Genomic DNA, 19,165 nt, shown 5'->3' on the forward strand with positions numbered 1-19,165 from the left:
AAATCACCCGGATGCGGAAATAGGTCCCGTTGTAAACAAACCGCTGCCCCAGACATTTATACAGCAGCTCGGTAACATACGAGACGATCTTCCAAACGTGCTTTTTATTAATGTTATGAATATTATGAAGTGCCTGTTTGCTCATCGTTATATTTAATCTGTGTGGTCAGTGCTTTTTGTGTAAGAATTAAGATGGACGAAAGCTTAGGACAGGCTAACACGGGCTAACATCATTAGCCTGATGGATGGACACAAAATCCACAACCGTGCGAGAAACGCAGCAATCTGCAGCTTTCTAAGGACTGAGCGACATTTATTTTCTGCTCTGAAAAGTTTACACAGACCGCCCCGAAAGCCACTCTGTGAGCTGGCGCCCCGAGCTCTGTTCGAACACGGGTCCTCCTGAGTCCTGCAGCCACTAACCCAGAGCGGCGGGACGGCTCGCAGTCTGAATTCTCCCACACATAACAAAACAACAAAACGCACACGTAACCCCCCCCGACACAAAATTATTAATCCAGCTGCTCTGCTCACTCGGGTGCCAGTGGACCGAGTGAGCGTCGGGGGGCACGAAGCGCTCCTCCTCCGAATCTCCCCGGTGAGGGGTGAAAGAGAGGGGAGAGCCAGCGGGGCGAGAGCGGAGCGGCGCTTTTCACGGGGCGTCCGCAGAGCGGCTGGTCGGTCCCGTATGAGCTCCAAAGCTTTCTCTCAGCGAAACACCGTCTATGCATGACGTAACCCAGAGCAGTAGTGACACACGATCGGAATGACTGTTTACATGCTCTACGATCAGATAAACGATTCGGTATAACCCACCTATCTCGATCGGAAAGAAATTCTGATCCGAATGAGTCTGATCGGGGCAGAGTATTCCGAACGGCGCGTTTACATGACGCATTTTCTTTCCGATCAGGCGTTCATTCCGATTACTTTTGCCCATGTAAACGCGGCTACTGATTGGATCCACCAATGCTAGTGATTCTCTGATGAGGGATCCTTGGGTTTTCTGTGAAATCATAAGAAACTGGTTGATGGCAAAAGCTAAACACATCACTTTAGTTGGTTTCTCTTACTTGATATCCGCCATCTTCTGGATGAGAGCAGTGATCAAAGGCAATACAGAGAGAAACAGACTACAACGTAAACGAGCAATACATATTTTCATGTCAAGTATCTTTGGTGAACCATATCATGCTGTTTCTATTCTTTGGAGAAAAGTTTATCCTTAGTTATGCCCTCACCGCATCACAAATAACAAACATCTTTCTTAAGTACATGTTTCTAAATGGTTTGCAGAATGCTCAAAAAGTGTTAAAGGACAACATTTACAGGATGCTGGTGATAGAAGGTTTACAGTCATTATGAGTATTTACTTTTCACAAAGATTTTAAAGCACAAGACACATTTTCAGTCTTAACTTGATGCAACAGAATGTGTATTTTTTACCAAGGAAAAACTGAGATGCCTGCTTTTTAGCTTTTTGGTTCATTGTTTACATTCATAAATGAGCTTTTTTAAGCACACACGGGGGAGGGGGTATGTTTTAAAATTCGAAAATATCAGAACAAAGTTGGATTTTGCTGAAACAACCCTTACGATTAGCTGGAAAGAAGTGGGTATAGAAACAGAATACATGGAAAACTATTGATGTACAGTACCACTGTAGTACACAATCAAGACAAAACAAGCAACCAAAATGGGAACAAAACTTCCCAATAAAAGAACAAAAATAGAAAGACTGGAACAATAAGTAGTCATTTAATATTACTCTAATAGTACATATCATTCTCCATCGTGTTCTTTATTTCTTGTGAAACTTAAATAATTTAAAGTACTTTTTGGAATCCACATATTAGTTCGTAGTTTACAAGAAAAATAAATGTTGCCTTATAGACGTTTGCCTACCGGTAAATGCTTACTTTTTCTGTATACTTCATACATCAACTACAATACTGTGCAATGAAAGCAGGAGTTCATGTAACTACAGAGATTAACTGTAAACAGTTAAATGGAGCATGTCCAGAGGACAGACAGTGAATATATTGATAGAAGGATGCTGAATCTTGAGCTGCCAGGCAAGATAGTTAGAAGAAGACCAAAGAGGAGGTTTATGGGTGCAATGAAGGAATACATGAAGGTGGCTGGTGTCGTAGTAGAGGATGAAGAAGACAGGGTTAGATGAATGAAGCTGATTTGCTCTGGTGACCCCTGAAGGTAAAAGCTGAAATGAAAAGAAGAAGAAGGTAATTGGAGCCCTTATAATGCAAATTTGATTGCAATAAAATAAAATATAAAATCAAGTAATTTATTTTTTTAAATCCAAAAATCAGAACATAATTTTGTTGTCTGTCCATCGTTTTTTTGACTACTGTCCCAGCAGTTTCTGCACTTCTCTCCACACTGCGTGTTGCTTGATGACGACAAGGAATTGCAACTCATTTCCTCTAGGAAAAAATATCACTCTCACACTTTTCTCTGTTACACCCAGAAGGCAGTGCTCTATATGTGTAAAGTATCTGTCTCTCTGACATTTAGATTTGCCTTTTAAAGATTACATTTGTCAAATCTGGCGTTTCTTCATATGTTTCCTACAGGCGACAAAATTATACTTATGCAACGCAGTAAGAGTATTCCTGTAAGTAATCTATCCAGGCTTAAGTTGTTTGTTTTTCCCAGGTGGTTTTTGTGTTGTGTCATGATATGTATTATAATTGTCTGATGAAGATTTATACATATGAACAGTGTAGCACACTGTGTACAAGTGTGCTTCATTAAAAGGTACAGTATGTGTAAATAATTTACATTCTTAACTCATTTCACTATAATAGGGGCAGGAAGGATGCCAAGACTCATCTGCAAAAAAAATCTTAATTTTTATCTCATCCATGTGCATGATTTATAACTGACACAAGTAAGGAATTGTGGCAGCTGCTTTATAGGTCTGGACGGCTGCTGATAGTTTTTGGTTGTGTGATTGAGGATTAATGGTGTACTGAGTGCAGTTACCCAGTAGACGTGCTCATCTTTGAATGACGCCTTTGAATCACGGAAGCTTTCCAATTACAGCACTCTGGTGACTTGCAATGAACCTTTATCCATTCTGCAAATGAGCATGCTATCCCTAAATAATTTCCCCCCACAATGATGGTATGCATTATGAAATATTCAGGACTCAATTTTCCAGCTCTATCAGTCTTTGGAAAGATCCATAATTACATGATAATCTACAATGTAATTCATTTTTGGATACTTTAGGAAGCTGTGGTTTCTCTGTGGTAAAATGTCTGATATGTTGTGGATTTAGTATGAAGTTGCCTCGTGTTTCTTTTTGTCCGTTCGTTTTGAAATTTAAGTTTTCCTGTAATGTAGTGGTAAATTAAGGTTTCACAGATCCATTCAGGGTCACTTGGAAAACTTGAACTTATTGTGGGTCAGACTCACTAGCTAGCAGTGGAAAAATTAGCCAATAGACTGATCGTGGATTAGTTAACAACTAAGACGTAAACCCTTGTTCTTTTGTAGGCTTGTGTAAACCTATAACACATTCATTTAAGATATATATGAATAATGCTGTGGAAATGTGGTCCATAGGTGCGGAGTTAAAGTTAGTTTAATGTGTAGAATAACTCTGTGCTTACATGAGGCATGAAAACAATATAGTGGCATTTCAAAGGTGAGCAGAATGGGTTTGTTGGGAATGAAAACGATGCACTTTTGGCCACCAGTGCAGCCGCTCATCTGTGCAGGCCTACAGTGGTCCACAATGCATTATCGAAACAAGATTTTACAATGAACTGTTTTGCCATCAAGAGTGAATGTGGGTCTAACATTCTTCTGCAACTGCAGCAATATAGTCAGGTTAGAACGTATAGCATAGTTTACACTGCAGCATCTCATTGTAAAATACTTGAGAATGTGAGCCATAAAAAAAATATAATTTTAGCCCCTGGCTTTAAATTCCATGGAGTTAAAGGGTGTTGTTGACATTCCTCTGTATTGCATTATGAGAAATCAACCCTGCAACCTCTACGAGTGTCATTGCAGTTGTCCGTCATTGTGACAGAATACCTAGAAAGATTACGGTAATGGCCTGCGTTTGAAAATGTGAAGCTGAAGTGATAACAAAACCAAACTCAAAGGCCACAGCTGTCACTGCAGAGGGAGACAGAAGGCAGGGCAGAGAGTGAGAGGCAGCAGGAGTTCAAGCAGCTACTGCATGCTTTGATCCTGGCTAATTTTCATTGTTACACAGTTTTTTTCAGCTTACAGCTTGGAATTGCTTTGAATGTGGACAAGGGTTTCACATGTTACCAATATTTAAACCATCATTCATTCTTCTACTAAACCTGTTTTGTCTCTTTTGGGGTCTCAAGGCTGCTGGAGGATGTCCCCTGCCATTCGTGGGCGAAGGCAGGGGACATCCTGAACAGGTCGCCAGTCTGTCGCAGGGCCACAAATCACACATCCATGCACTCTCCCGTTCACACCTAGGAACAATTTAGAGTAACCATTGAACCTATGAAGCATATTTTTGGACGGTGGGAGAAAACCCACGCATGGGGAGAACATGAAAATTCCACACAGAAAGGTTCCCGGTTAATGTTCTGTTTTAGGTACACCAGCCAGGACTTGAACTGGGGGCCTTCTTGCTTATGTTTAAACCTGATATACTGTAACTAACGGTAAAACCTTTGTTTAAAAAATTCCCAAATCAATTCTTTCCTTCAGGATTTACCAAAGACCAGATAAGCCCTGAGGGAAACAATTCAAAACAAATTAAATTTTATCCATGCAAGGCTATAGGTTGTCTTCTATTAATAACAAAATATAGTATAATGTTAGGAGAAAACATTCAAAGAAGCCTTGCTTCCTGCTCTCTAGATTGCTTTCATCTTACTACAGAGGACTCAGATGTTGATAGCTTTCTTACTTTTTTCTAGTTTGGTCTGCTTTCATACATACACCTTACCTCTACAAGTTATTAATTGGGCTCTCTGCCATTTACTGCCTTCTTGTTCACTTCTGCACTCCCAGTCTTTAACCAAGAATCGCGCTTTCAAGAGTACCAGGTTTGCTTGTTTGATGTGCACTTCAGTTCTGGAGTCCAGGTGAGCTTTCACACTTGCTGAACAAATCATTTGAAATATTTAAGGAAATGAATCCAGGTGCGGAACGAACCTGCCAGTGTAAATATAAGCACATTCAGATAGCTAACCATCAGCCAGTTTTAAACATAGTAGAAGAGGCTGTGATTTCAATTAACTTCCTTCATGTAAAAACCTACGACAAACAGGTCAAGTGATAGACCATTACAACAAAGGTGACATGTTGCAAGTGTGCTGATGAGCTCAAAGACATTATGCCAGTGAAGCAGAATTTTCACATCTTTAGATGTCATACTGTGTTATTGTCTGGAGGTCTGGAGTTTAGTATTGTTGTACAGTAATTCAACCCCAACATCGGCTTTTACATTTTTGGCAAAATGAAATATTTGGGAGGTGCCAATGATGAGATTTGCAGATAGTATGCAATAATTGCTCCTGGCAGCTAATTAATTAATGTTTGTATACATCTGGATTATTAACTATGGTAGATGAAGACTGTATCTAAAACGTGGAACAAAAACAATCATAAATATGTCATTTTTTGACCTTCTTTGTTGGATTGTGTTTGTAGAGCTTACTTTTGCGCTAACTCAAGTCACACCTTTGTTGTGACCGGTTTGCTCTAAACAAAATAAGTCACCTTTCTACAAAATAAAGGCCTTTTTTGCTATTGTTATCAAGATGTTCCTCATTTTCTTCACATCATTTTGTGATAAATTCCCACCTACAAAGTATTTCCGAAGACTCTGCCCAAGGAGGTGTAATTTAAATGATATCAGTCACTGTGCTGCTGCCAGAATAAGAAATATGTCCACGCTAATATCTCATCTGACAACCAGTGCAGAAAAGACTTGAATAACAAAAGTGCAATAATTCAACCAATGTTATTATCAGCCTAATTATAGCATGAAAGTCTGTTCAACTCTACTTTAGTTCAAACGATAAAAGCAAAATGATCAGTCATTTTACATCTGATTAAAATGCTTCACTATTGCTCACATAAGGATGTTAAAAATATATATATATAAAAAATAGAAAACGTCAGCTGAACATTTTTTCTCCCTCCTGGTCTCATTTTAACGTCACGCGTGAATATTAAACTTTTCCAAACAGTCCAAGCTAGCCACAAACTGAGAGTCATCCCGTTTGCCAGACATATTATAATTACACTGCTATAACACATTTAATGAGAGCAATCAGCCCTGAACGTTTTGCCTCCGAGGAAGCTGAGGTCCAAGTCAGTCACAGAGCTCCTTCTTGGTCATTCTCTATTAATTTACAGAGTGTGTTCTCCGAGTGTCAGGGTCTTGGCAGAGTTGCTCCCCAATGACTTTACCTCCAGGTCTGCTGCACAAAGAGGTCCCTAATTAGATTCTCATGTGATTTTAATTGACTCCTAGTATTTGGTCCTGCAAGAGAGCACAGGATGATACAGTTCAGGAACCATGAACACAGGGAGGTGGGTCCAGCCTGTTCCTGTGTGGTGAAGCGTTTTGTGGGTGTCTTCATTCTTGCTGCCTGAGCTTCCTGAATGCTGTAGAGTGAACAGAAGAAAAGATAGACTGTAACTCATTGTCATCTATTAGATATATTTCATTGAACTTATTCTACATCTGTATTTTCTTTCTCAAAACAGGATAGCAGATTAAAAAAAAAAAAAACAACTCAAACAGTATATTTTTCATTTCCCCCCTAGTTTTACTCAAAACAACAAGGCACAGAAATGTGAGACAGTTAGCTCTCTTTAGCCAGAACATTTTATGTTCATAAAAGTAACAAAACCCTGACAAATAATAGGTTTCTGAAAAATAGATAATGCATTTTTTATGAACTTCTTTAGCAAAAGGTTTGTCTAAAAAAGCTCATATGAGTCATGAAGCTCAGGTTCTATATAAGTCGATGATTTTCCTGTTATTTTTCAACTCCACAAAATAATATTTTATTTGTTTCCAAGATATTTCAAAATAAAAAAACATCAAAGTCTCTTTTGCTTACGTTGCATCTTCTTTAGGATTTCAAATCCTGAAATCTGTGAATGGACAGCATCTCCTTATCTAGAACCCTGTTTAATAGTGAGCTTTTATAATGAGAACCAATATTTGGACCAATCTCACAATACAGGCTGAGATGAATGTGACCCCTGTGGTCAGGCCTTACCCTAAAATCCACCAGGACACATAAAGCAGTAGCACATGCCCCGTTAAAGGGCTGCTGTGTGGCATAAATCCGTCAGGGTGTTTCATAATTGTCCAATTTGCATGACCTCGACACAAAGGAGATCGCAGAGGTTGGGTTGTGTGTTTTTGGGGACAAAGCAAACCCATTTCGATCGTTTTGATGAGAGGACGCTCTGAAATGTCAGCGTAAACGGAGAAAAGACTTCACTGTCCACCAGAAATATGGAAAGACATTTAAAAGTTAGTTAAGAAGGTGGAGAAAAGAAAGGAGAACGACTGCCGATGGGAAAAGGCAAGATGAAGAGGCTGGAGAGATGGGAGTCAGGGTAGCTTTATCTGGTGGGCAGGGGGACGGTGGCGGCAGGATCTGTCTCTGTTAGTGAGAACATGGCCCCTTTATTAAAGCCATTTATCACTGGCTGAATATTCTCCCTTTAATAGACTATGTCGTTAATTACCCAACTTTGTCAGATAGAAAGTCACGGCTCTCCTCGTTCCTTGCAGACAGGCCCCCTTTCCTTCTCTTTGTCTAAAAAATGCACACACACACACGTTTTAACGTGTTCACATGGTTCAACCTTTTATCGAGTGACGGAACTCATTTTCACAGATACAGGCTGGACAAAGAGTCTGAGCACTAAACTGCTTACATTTAGGAGTCAGTTACAGTTAACATAATGTAGCTTTTATCTCTTCTTTGTGTTTGCATGTGTTTCTGTGGGTTTTAAGACCCACTCTAATAAAAATTGTGTTTTGGTGTTTTCCCCATGTTTTTGTTTTCCTCAATATGGACATCTATTAAAGAATTTAAGATATATTATATATGTAAGAGTATTTCTTTATTCGAATAGTAGTAAATCAGGATCAGATGAAAAAGTGTCATTTGGAAAAGCTTACATATGTGGCATAGAAAACTGAAATGGGTGGGCCACAAACTCCCTGCTCTGTTCCATAACGGTGCATCCACTGGTAGACAAATAGATCCATGTATGCCTTTTTTTCTTCATCTGAGCTGCCATCAGGCTCAAAAATACATGATTAAATAGCTACAATATTGGTCGCCATTTTCTTTTCACCGCTAATTGTTGAGTTGTAGGGGTGTAGGCTAGTTGGAGAGAGTGTAAACAAAGGGATGATGGGATATCAGAGCAGAGTTACTTCCCAGGCAGTCCCGCCTACAGCTCTGTAGTCAGTTTTTGAAATACTGCTTAGCAGAAACTATGTCCCAGAAAACGACACAGATATTTATATTTTCTCTAAATATGGCATAATAATAATTAAAATATGTGTTCACACATGTTGTTTTTTTTTGTTCTTGCATCTTTTTTCAGCTGAGGCCTCTTGTTTTCTTCTTCCTTTTTTATAGGGGGTGTGGTGTGTGGTTGGAGTATTTGGGCGTGTATGTCTGTCTTTGTCAGGTGCTTCTGGTATGTCTGCGTTATAATGTCAAATTGTTCAATCTTGTTGTTTTGTTATTACGAGTGTTGTTGAATGGAGGTTTGGATTTTTATAAGCATAAGCTTCTTGCATTCCCCTTTCAAATCATATTTTCAAAGTCATGTGTAGACTTATTTTTTCATTTAATGGACATTTGGATTTGATTTGAAATAAATCTTGTACTACCACTTAAAAGACCACTTATGCATGATTACTGGTTTTAATCTGTTCAATAACTTGCATTTTGCCTTAGTCAATGAGTTAATTAATGAAAACAAACTTAGTCTATTAGCCTTAACAGAAACTTGGCTCCAACAGGATGACTATGTTAGAATGAATGAAATAACACCCCCCCCCCCCCACTTATGCTAACTATCAGAAATCCAGGATTTCAGGGAAAGGAGGTGGTTTGGCGGTAATATCACAGTCTAGATTACTTCTCAGCCCTAAAGTAAAGCATGTTTATACCTCATTTTGAAGCGTCATCTTGTCTATAAATCACCCAAACAGGAAGAATCAAAAACCTGCTTTATTTGTAATTATTTGTCCAACCCCCCCCCCCCCCCCCCCCCCCCCGGCCCGTATTCCACGGGTTTTCCGACTTCCTATCGACTATTGTCTTAGATTCTGATCAAACTATAATAATATGGGATTATAGAAAACTATAATAATATGGGATCATGTTGGTATGTTGGTTTCACCCAAAATGTAAATTAACCCACTCACTGTCATAAGCACACCCTAGACCTTGTTTTATCCCATGGTATAGATATTGGCCAGCTGAGTGTCTTTCCTCATAACCCCATCATTTCTGATTACCTTCCAGTTTACATTAGTAAACTAGTCAATAAGAAACCGCTTAGAAGAACCTTATCTGATCGTTCTGTGTCTGAGTTTAAACTCACAGTTCAACCAGTACTTAGTGACATTCTGAGCATATACTCTGATACCAGCTCCCATAGCATCATTCCCAGTATAAATGACCAATTTGTTAATGATGCCTTACAAGCCCTTAAGAATACAGTCGATATTGTTGCCCCCCTGAATCCTAAGTTTTTTAGACAAAACCGAGTAGCACCGTGGTTTAACACTGAAACACGTTCTCTTAAACAAGTTACCCGTAAGTTGGAAAGAGAAAACCGTTGCTCCGGTTCAGAGTAGTCTCTGACTACCTGGAATTATAGCCTATTTAATTATAAAAAAGCTCTGTGTAGAGCTAAAACTCAGTACTATTCAACCTTAATATCAGAGAATGGAAATAATCCAAGATTTCTTTTTAGTAATTGCTAGATTAACTCCCAGAGCTCAGTAGAACCACATATTCCTGTTTCTCTTAGCTCTGATGATTTTCTTACATTTTTCGATAGTAAAATCTCAAATATTAGACATAAGTTGAATCTAGTTATTCCTACTATCAGCCCAGAGCAGGCTGAAGTGGTAGAAATGGAGGCATCCATAGAAACCTCTGTAACATTAGACTGCTTCACTGCTGTGGATCAAGCGGAAATAACATCAGTCATTACGTCCTCCAAATCCTCAACTTGTCTGTTAGACCCAATTCCCACTAGACTTTTTAAAGAAACTTTTCCCCTAATTAATGATTCCATATTAACAATAATAAATACCTCTCTGGAAACGGGTTACGTGCCACAGTCTTTTAAATATACAGTTCTTAAACCTCTTCTGAAAAAGCCCAGTTTAGAGCCTAGAAATCTGGCCAACTATAGACCAATATCAAACCTCCCCTTTATTTCAAAAATCCTAGAAAGAGTTGTAGTTAAGCAGCTTTACCGCCACCTACAGGACAATAGCCACTTTGAAGAATTTCAGGCGGGGCTAAGACCTCACCACAGTACGGAAACTGCACTAGTTAGAGTCTCTAATGACTTGTTACTGGCCTCAAAAAGGGACTACTCTCTCTTCTGGTCCTGTTAGACCTCAGTGCAGTCTTTGACATGATTGACCACAGTATTCTACTCCATAGATTAGAGCAGGGGTGTCAAACTCATTTTCACCGAGGGCCACATCAGCATAGCGGCTCTCCTCAAAGGGCCAGATATAACTTGTATATATAACAAGTAAATGTAATGAAAAATAAATGTAACTGCTCCTTAATGTTAAATAACTCATTATTTATTTACTATAACTTTTTAAAGTGACAATAAAAGTTGCATAGAAAACATATGTTTGTCTAGCGTAAATCCTTTTAAATTTGATTCTGTCAGGTTAGGTTATTTTGATAGCGTCTAAGTTCTGACGTATAGTTGCCCAATCCGATATTTCAAGTCTGATTCCCCTCATCAATTTTTATTTTTAATATAAAAAATTAAAAACTTTTATGCTCTCGCGGGCCACATAAAATGACATGGAGGGCCACATTTGGCCCCCGGGCCTTGAGTTTGACACATGTGGATCAGAGCATGACGTAGGGATTAGAGGATCTGCCCTCCAGTGGGTTGAATCCTATTTATCCGATAGGTACCAGTTTGTTAATGTAAATGGACAGTCCTCTCAGTGCACTCCAGTTAACTATGGAGTCCCACAGGGCTCAGTTTTAGGACCCATCCTGATTATGATCTACATGCTTCCCTTAGGAAACATAAGCAGGAAACACAGCATTAGTTTTCATTGTTATGCTGACAATACGCCGTTGTATTTATCCATTAAACCTGACCAGAATGACAATATAGAGAAACTGAATGCCTGCATCAGAGACATCAAGACCTGGATGACAATTAGTTACCTCCTCCTGAACCCAGAAAAACCTGAGGTCATTATACTAGGTCCCAAAAACCTCAGAGATGCTCTGTCTGATCAGATAGTCTCCCTGGATGGCGTAAGTATAGCCCCCAATTCCACAGTTAGAAACCTAGGGGTTTTATTTGACCAGGATTGATCATTTAAGGCTCACATATCTCAGGCGTGTAGAACTGCCTTTTTTCACCTGCGGAATATAGTTAAGATCAGAAATATACTTTCTAAGAGTGATGCTGGAAAATTCATCCATGCATTTGTTACGTCTAGACTGGATTAATGTAACTCTTTGTTAGCAACGTGTCCTAAGAGTTCCTTAAGAAGTCTCCAGCTTGTTCAGAATGCAGCAGCTAGATTGTTAGCAGGAACAAGCAGAAGACCTCAGTGCTTTACCACCCAAATAGAACACTTTGCTCCGTAAATGCAGGAATGCTTGTGGTTCCTAGAATTGGTATAAATACAGTTGGAAGTGGAGCATTTAGCCACCAAGCTCCTGTTTTATGGAATAAAGTCCCAGCTCATGTAAGAGAGGCCGACACGGTTTCTACATTCAAAGTTAGACTTAAAACATTCCTCTTTGGACAGGATTATTGTCAGACTAGCTAGTATTCAGAGATTATTTAACTTAATGTTAATGTGTTTAAATTAAACTTAATAACAATCAAAATTAGTTGTCATTAGGCTGCTAGTAATTTTGAAGCTGGAGTAGCTATGGTGCACTGGGGTTCTGTCCTCTGTCTCTAGAATTCTACCCTCCTTCTCTGCTCTATTCTTGATCATTATTCATCATTTAGTTCCCTCTGTTTGGTGCAGTGCGATTCATGTACTCTCCTGAGAGTACTCCCCTCCTGGGGAGTGGGAGTTCTTCCAGATTCCAGTTGGCTCATCCGTGCTCCTATACCTCGTCTCTGGCTTGCCTCTACTACTGCTTCTACACCTGGCTGTGGATCCTGCCTCTGGCTCGTCTCTGCTCTGTACCTGACCGTGTACCTCGTCTCTGCTCCTGCTCCTACACCTGGCGGTGGATCCTGTCTCTGGCTCGACTTGCGCCCCCGGCCGTCGCCCCAACTCCATCTGGATGAAGCTCATCTGCTGGACTTTAAATATGTAGTTGTAGAGTTAGATAAATTAATTCTTCTCCATGAGTTCTGGTAAATCGCCTGTCCGTCCTGGGGGAGGATCCCTCCTTCATGTGGGCACCCCTGAGGTTTCTTCGTTTTTTTAGGAGTTTTTCCTTACCGCGAAGGAGGGTCCAAGGGCAGGGATGCCAGTTTAGTTTAGTCAGTTTGTTAGTTCTATTTAGTATTTTCCTATTGAATTCTATGGATTCATGATCCTTTTGATTTTATGTTTTACTTTTTTTTACCTATATCAGGGGTCGGCAACCTTTTTTACTCAAAGAGCCATTTGGGACCGCCCCTAATAAAAAAGAAAGCTCCCGGAGCCACAACCCGTTTTGACATCATTATATATATTATGCATGTATATATTATTCAAAGGTGCTCATTACGTCGATCGCGATCTACCAGTCGATCTTCAATGACATGAGTGTAGATCGCGGGCCTGAAAAGATTAAAAAAAAAACTACTTCTTTAAAATCCACCAGCCAATCAAAATCCTCACTGAGAAGTACGGGACTTGATTGACATGGAGATTGGCCAATCGGACATCGTCTGAAGCATACATCCCTGCAAATGCACATTATGTTCTTTAAAGGATGATACCGCGGCCGCGTTGGGAGGAGTTACTGGTTCTGGTCTGATCGCTGCATGGAGCGATGTGTTTATCAATGCATGGTAGACACTGAGAATGTGGAGAGATCAGGATTTTTATTTTGAAGAGTTCTACTTGGTAATCATGTTTCCATGTTTGGGTTTATAAAATCATCCCAGAGAAAGTCTCTGCTTCAACTCCTGCAGGGAAAGCTGCGTCTGAATCTGACGCCCGTGTTTGCATCTCTCTGACAGAGTTTGAAGCCAAAGCCCCTCCTCCGCCTCTCCACCTGCTTTTCCTCTCTACCTGTTCACCTGTTCATATCCTCTGCAGCTGAGAGTTGGTTCCCCCCGCACTCCTCAGTGTGTCCTACACAGAGAGCGCAAAATACGATAGTCGGGTCGCTCCAGCGCAGCACAAGGATGAAAGAGCCGGACGCAGGTTATAGCGGGGATAGAGCGGGTTGAGAAAATGAATGGAAGAAGGCAGCCTGCTGAAGAAATATTCAATATTGTACACATTTTATTTTTAGTCTGAACTATCTTTTATTTAGAAAAATATTTTATTTTATCAGTCCAGTATGAAAAAAAAAACATCAACAAAAGCTAAAGCTGTGTTGGGCGGTTTTTGGCTGGGTCTGGCGGTTTTCAGATGACTTTTCGGCTGGAAACCTTTGACTCTATCTGGCAACGCTGGCACGAACTCTCAGTCTGTCATCAGCGAGTTGGTCTCTGCCCCGCGGTAAGTCAAGTTCCCGGTAGAAGATCGGAGTGTTTATTGAAGCCGCCCCGCGTGCCTCTCCCTGCTATCAGCTCTGCAGGTCTCGCCCGATAAAAACGAGCTCATTACGAAGCTGTTTTTTACGTGGCTCGTGCTTCGTGCGGAGCTAGCAGCGCCTTTGAAATGCCATGAAAAATGAAAAAACTAAAATAAAATTTAATTATTATAAAATACTCATTATTTTCCAAAGTCACAGGGAGCCACAACAGATGGATGAAAGAACCACATGTGGCTCCGGACCCATGGGTTGCCGACCCCTGACCTATATGAAGCCCATCGAGGCGACTGTTGTTGAATTTGGGCTAAACAAATAAAATTGCATTGCATTGAATTGAATTGAATTAAAAATCACAATGACAATTAAGATTCCTGAAATCAAAACACAATTCCAACAAAAAAAAAAAGTTAGAAGTGACATGTTTTTTCCGAAAACAACTGTAGTTTCCAGAAATCAAAATGAAATGTTAAAAAGCAAAAAAATAAGAAACTGGAAAAGGTAGCACTATGGGACATTACTGGTTGGATTATGATGTTTGATTTTTGACATTTGAGCTTTTTCAAATGTGTCTTTATTATCCGCATACTAAAGGTTTAATAATTAGTACGGATCATATCCAGTATTGCTTCCGCCAAAATAACTTTGCCAAATAATGTCATTAGCCAATCAGCAATTTTCCAGTTTCTTCTTGTGTTTGTTAATTTTGATTTCTGGAATAGACTTTTGTTTTCAGAATATTTCATTATTACTTTGTTTCACATTATTTTATTTTATTTTTAACTGTATTTTTATTTCTGGTATTGTGTTTTCATTTGTAAAATGTAGTGTTTGGTTTTTTAGTAGTCGTGAGCTCTAATTTGTTTTGACATTGAGTGATTTGTTGATGTGGTTTGCACTTGAGGCCCACTGTACATAACTCAACTTCAAGACAAATAAAACTTGATCATAAAAAAACCTCATTGCCTCTTAGAATAATCAAAGTGATAAAAGTGTAAATTGTCTTGAGACTTAACCATTTTAAAAAGGAAAAATCTTTTAAAACATGACTAAACTAAAATAATCCATTTTCAGACATGTCATTGAGAACATGTATATAAAAGGAAGCACAGTAAATTACGGTATTTATTTTACCAACGAGTTTCCTTTTATAAATTAAGAGTAGTGAAAAAGAAAAAACGTTATTTCTTATTTGTTGCAGGGAAGTTTTAATATTGTGGACCGCTTTGCGTTCATTTGATCTCTGTCTTTTGTAGAAAAGCACAGGATCTCCATCTCCTCAATCTTCTGCTTTTCTTCATTCCCCTTAATCATATTCTTTTGTGTTCCTTTTACAATTAGTCGCTCAATTAGTAATGGAGCTGTGGCTGTAGAGAATTTAAAAGAGTACACGACAGGACATCTCAGCACCTTTTGTTTAGCAATTAGTTTCTTAACAAAAACGACAATACATAGGCAGAAAGACCATCTGGCTGCATTGTAGCTCTTTGTATCCCTGACAAGAAAAGGGAGAGGATAAAAAGAAGGCAAAGAAATAGGAGGAGTGAGCCCCAGAGCCCATCAGCAGCAATAAAGATCGCACCACGAGGATTTGCTACAAGGACTGTAAAGAATACACTTTGAGGAAACTGATCTAGAAACGAATAAGCAGCTCTGACAAATATGATGATAACACACTCATAGAGGGCTGTGTAACAGGGACAAGCTCTTCACACACTACTGATTAAGAACTGCCTAAGTGTCTGTAGAGATTCCCATGTGCACAATGCTGCACATGCAGGGTTTAGTATGCATCCCAGTACGATTTCCTTTAGTACGCAGTCATTTACACTGTAGTTATCCAAAGACAGAAAGCACGAAAGGCAGCATGACAAGTGCTCTATTGATCCCTCTGGCCTGATTAGCTCACCAGTGTACCATCAAAGCCAAACTAATCAAATACATTGATCTTGAGATATTTTTTAATGCTTCCCCGTGCAATAACAGGATTTTTTGTGCAAATTATTTGTCAATTATTAGTTTAGTTGAGTGTTAAGCACTTGCAATGATTCTAACTGTCTGGCATTATGAGGGAAATATTAAATAAAAAGCTTTCATCACTGCTTTTTCTGCAATCTTTGGAGAGTTTTTCCATCTGAGATAGAGATGCTTACTTCACCTCACACACCTCTAATTTCACTTTTGTCCAGAAGAGGATGCTGTGCTCCCTGCATATAGCAGGAGGTGAACAATATGGCTCCCTACAAGTCTGTTTGTGATAATGTGCAATGATAATGTGCTTCTCAAAAGCAAAAGAATGAAGCAGGGGGTGAAAAAAACGTAGCAAAATAAAATACTTTACTTTGCTAGTTTTTCAATTAATGTAGGATAGAATAGAATAGATTTTTTTTCATGCCACAATGGGGAAATTATCTTGTTACCATAGCTCTATTAAAAACAGCATATAAATAATAAATAACACTAAAAATACACATTTAACTATAACATTTTGAACATGAGGACATTATTGGCAAATTATTCCAATGTTCTGTATTCAATGTAAAACAATAATTTGGATTCCGACAAAAAAAAGAAATTCATAATAAATGTACGTTTCTGTTGATAGCTGTTAGCTTGCAGCCACTCCTTATTGAACACCTGCTAATTGATTATAGATGTCATTTTCATTATTGACAGTAGAGGGCAGGATCCATTCATTGCCTTGATTTCCATTATGTGCTAAGAAATTGCACCTATTAACATTCAGTTTCAGAGCCTTGGTGGGTGATGCTTAGTCTGTCGAGTCACATGTTTACACAGTTTCAAAGAGCCTCTCTCTGACTGTGTGGTGAGAGGCTTTTTCAGAAGTTTAGCATGTATCCTAAACAAGTCCTGTGAGAGAGTCTCAACAGCTGTGAGAGATATAACCATCTCTCTGATACCTGCATTTCCTGCAGTGCTGGAGATCAAACGCTGTGGTAGCGTACCATCTCTTCCTCTCTGTCACTCCCTCAGGCTATAAGCATCAACAAGAGTGCCTCACAGTTCGCAAATGTTCCTGTGACAAAGTTAAAACGTCTCGAGTAATGTATGACAAGCCTGCTTTCTTTGGTCCTGATCCATGTTTCTGCCTGAACCGCTTATCTTTCTTGTGATTTCTGCAGAATACATCCACCTTAACAGAGTTACCTACACCATTGTAGTTATTTTATGGCTTTCCATATGTAACAGTTGGAAAAAGACTGTAAATGGAATTTGTACACTTCTGCCCATTATTTTTTTCCTAAACAAAAAAACAGTTTGACAACATTTTAACAAGTTTTGATCTATTTTTAAAATATTCCCAGTGGTCTTTTAATGATGATTATACAGTCTTTAACCAAAAAAAAAAAAAGAACAAAAAACCTTTTGTTTTCTGCAGAGGGACAGTTGTTGATTAGAAAATCACTGCAGCAATACCGCCGCCTCTTCCCCCCCTGTTGAGGGACAGGGAGCTTGCGACTTGCCCAGCGTATTTTCTACGTCATAAATAAACTCTTTTTAAAAAAAGCTTTTTTTTGTCTGCCGCTGATTTACAATGATTTGAATAAAGATATATTCAGAAATGCAGTTTAAGCTTCATTTCATTTATATATGTCCTCCATCATCCGAAAAAATCCACAAGAACATGTAAAAACAAAACAAAAAAACACTAAAAACATGATTTTCTTTAAACATTGTAGAAGGATAGTTTTGTAAAAACTGAAATCCTGTTCCAAATGTATCATAATTTGATATGTCTTTATTTCATGCTTTGGTTCAGATCCCTAGAGATGAGAACATTTTCTTTGCAGTAATTTAGTCATTCAGTTTAACAGAGTGAGCCAGTTGAAGTTAAAGTTTGAAGGAAATATGGACTATTTGAAAGAGAAGCTGGAGAGTAAAGCATTCCTTTTTCTATGAGCCAAACAGATATAATAAGATATGAAGGAAGGGGTGGAGATACAGGAGCGGAAGCTGGACTCTCATGGGACTATTCACCCTGAACTGAAAAAAAATCCTGATATTTGGTATGAGTTTTTTTTAATAAAGAGATAAATGACTGAAATATTTTATAAATATATAAGAAAAAATGCATAAAACATACTATTGAGAAAGTAGGGACCTGACTGCATTGCTAAATTTTCATCCAGAAACTAGAAAAGCCTTTTGTCCATATCCCTGTCATGAAATCCCAGTGCTTCTTCATCCCAATAGTCCATTTATCAATGTTTAAGCAGCCCTCATGTATGATGATGGCACTTTATTATCGAAATGACATTGAATCAAACAAGTATTTTCCCTCAGATGACCATCTGACATTTTTAATTTAATGTATATATATATATATATATATTTTTAATTCATAGTGTATATAATGCTTTTTCCCCTCAGTGGAGACGAATACAGATGTATTTGTGGTCAGTAATACCACATTTTTAGGAAACTAACAAATGAGCTAAAAGGTTAGATGGTGAGTGTACACTGTTCTTGGCTTCAATGTATAAAATTTACTCTGACATTGAGATGCTTATTTAGAGAGTAGCTTCTAAAACCGGGTTTTGTTATGCAGTGAAATCCAAGACAGGCAGACCCAGACAGGAGGAGACAGAACAGCAGTACAACGGTGTCTCCTCACTCCGTCAGCTCTACTGCACTAAAATATTCAGCAACTTTTGTTTTGCACAGTTAAACATGCAGTGATGTAACACTGCCATTTGAAATGCTCTTTTCTGTATAATTAATGATTGTTTGTCTACTGCAGACAGACATTGTAGTCTGTTTGTTCACCTTAGCATAGCTAGTAAAAAACTGGAACATCTTTATCAGAGCAATTTTACATGTTTTTAAAATGAGCACAAATCCTATATTTAGAAGACTTTTTTTTAAAAAAGTTACCAGTTGGGTCATGTTGTTCTCTTCAATTAGGAAGGAGTTTGGCTCGCTGTTTGTCCATTATATTCACGTTGCAAATAAAATATATAAAAAATTAATTGACTAAACTAATTAGAAACAAAGCAAGTCAGTAGAACTTTGCATTTCCTGAAATTAGACTGCAGTCAGTCCTGGAAAAAGTGACAGTATATTTCAACTTTACGCGTAATGATTTGCTTTATCTTTAAGTTTTAAAATTAAAGCCTATATTTACATTTTCAAACCAGATGCTAACATTACTCAATATTTTAAAAGTTAACGCACATAATTAA

At 38.6% G+C, this 19,165-nt stretch overlaps 1 long non-coding RNA gene across 3 annotated transcripts in view; it reads right to left on the reverse strand.

Annotated features, from left to right (window-relative positions):
- Nucleotides 1-1,028: 1,028 nt before the first annotated feature.
- The window catches only part of LOC105356948, a 32,245-nt gene continuing 14,108 nt past the window's right edge, over nucleotides 1,029-19,165 (reverse strand). For all 3 annotated transcript variants that reach the window (XR_002292730.2, XR_910991.3, XR_910992.3), the window contains exon 3: nucleotides 1,029-6,639. This is a non-coding gene — a long non-coding RNA (uncharacterized LOC105356948). The remainder of the gene's footprint in view (nucleotides 6,640-19,165) is intronic.

Source organism: Oryzias latipes, chromosome 3 (assembly GCF_002234675.1).
Source record: "Oryzias latipes chromosome 3, ASM223467v1".
Lineage (NCBI taxonomy): Eukaryota > Metazoa > Chordata > Actinopteri > Beloniformes > Adrianichthyidae > Oryzias > Oryzias latipes.